Source organism: Brassica oleracea, chromosome C7 (assembly GCF_000695525.1).
Source record: "Brassica oleracea var. oleracea cultivar TO1000 chromosome C7, BOL, whole genome shotgun sequence".
Classification (NCBI taxonomy): Eukaryota; Viridiplantae; Streptophyta; class Magnoliopsida; order Brassicales; family Brassicaceae; genus Brassica; species Brassica oleracea.
Genome location: NC_027754.1, coordinates 9,381,171 through 9,382,583, shown reverse-complemented (window position 1 = coordinate 9,382,583; position 1,413 = coordinate 9,381,171).

Below are 1,413 nucleotides of genomic sequence, written 5' to 3'. Positions count from 1 at the left end.
CAGGGATTACATTCCCCTGAGCGTCTAGTTTCTGACCTGTTGCGTTACGCAGATGACCATCCTGGTCATACAGGTTTCCATTCTCATCCTGTCTGAGAATAACAATCGCAACTATTCTTCGTGACTGAGGATCGATCGATGTAGGTGATGTATAATCGATCGATGTCGAACGATGTATATCGGTCGACGATGAAGGTCGGGTGTCGGTCGATGGGTGGGTGCGAGAATCAGTCGACGTAAAAGCTGCTGCGTCGAGCGATGTGAAACGTTGGTCTTTGCGGATCGAGTGTTCCAAGTAAGCAGGATCTTCTGAGAATAGCAGGTGTGTTTCCTTGTTGCTTCTGGTACTGCTGGGCATGTACCTGAAAAGACAAGAAAAAATTTTGTGTCAGAATGGGAGTAAAGAAAAGAATAAGAATCAATAACACCAAATCTAAAAGGGGATCAAAGCTCCCTGGCAACGACACCAAATTTGATACCACTCAAATTACCCTAAGGAGTGAATTACTCTCTTAAATAAGAGGTTCAATTATAGTACTTAGGGATCAAATCCACAAGGAGCTAGGAAACCTATTAAATCTAGTAATTTATTAATTCTAAGTGTTTGTTGTTTTATGGTTTAAATGGAATAGCAATCCTAATTGAACAGGTCTATTGCTCGACTAACAAGATGATTGGGGGTGTAACTTATTGGAAAGGTATTAGATGCAGGGTTTCTATTCAGGGGTTGGAGATTATAATCCTATAGATGCTTATCAGTTGCATGCATGATATATTAGAGCTCAACCCCTTAAACACAGTGATCAGCGATGGTAATGTTTCACTGGTTAACTACCTAGATCTTGGATCTCAACTGTCGTCTGTTGATCACAAGAAAGTGTCGATCGATGGTCCAATAGGGATATCGATCGATACACCTTTCACAAATATCGATCGATTCTCAGAAGACAGTATCGATCGATGCTTCTAGTTAAGCCATAGGCGTTGGTTGATAATGCTCACTAGCTGTCTAGTTCAGCGGTAGCCTTTTTCTAGCAGTCCTAGTATGACAGATTAGTTTCAGGACTGGATGGTCAAGGATGCTTGACTCATGCAGATTCCTAGGTTCAATATTCTAGTTAGCTAATCTAGAACAAGCATTAAGAACAATCAATCAATGAATACCACAACTTAGCAATCTATAGTTGGGGCTAATCCTTTTAACCTATTTGAACCCTGAATCTAACAGTTAAACTACTCAGACATAGCTAAGCAATTCATGACATAAAATATAAATAAAAACTGCATAGAATAGAATAGATGAATCAATGGAGTTCCAATCACAAATCTCTCTATGATCTTCTCTCCTAAAACTCTCTGCTGAAAATAAGAATACAAAGGTGGCCAAAAGCTCTCTTGCCTCCTAACACTTAG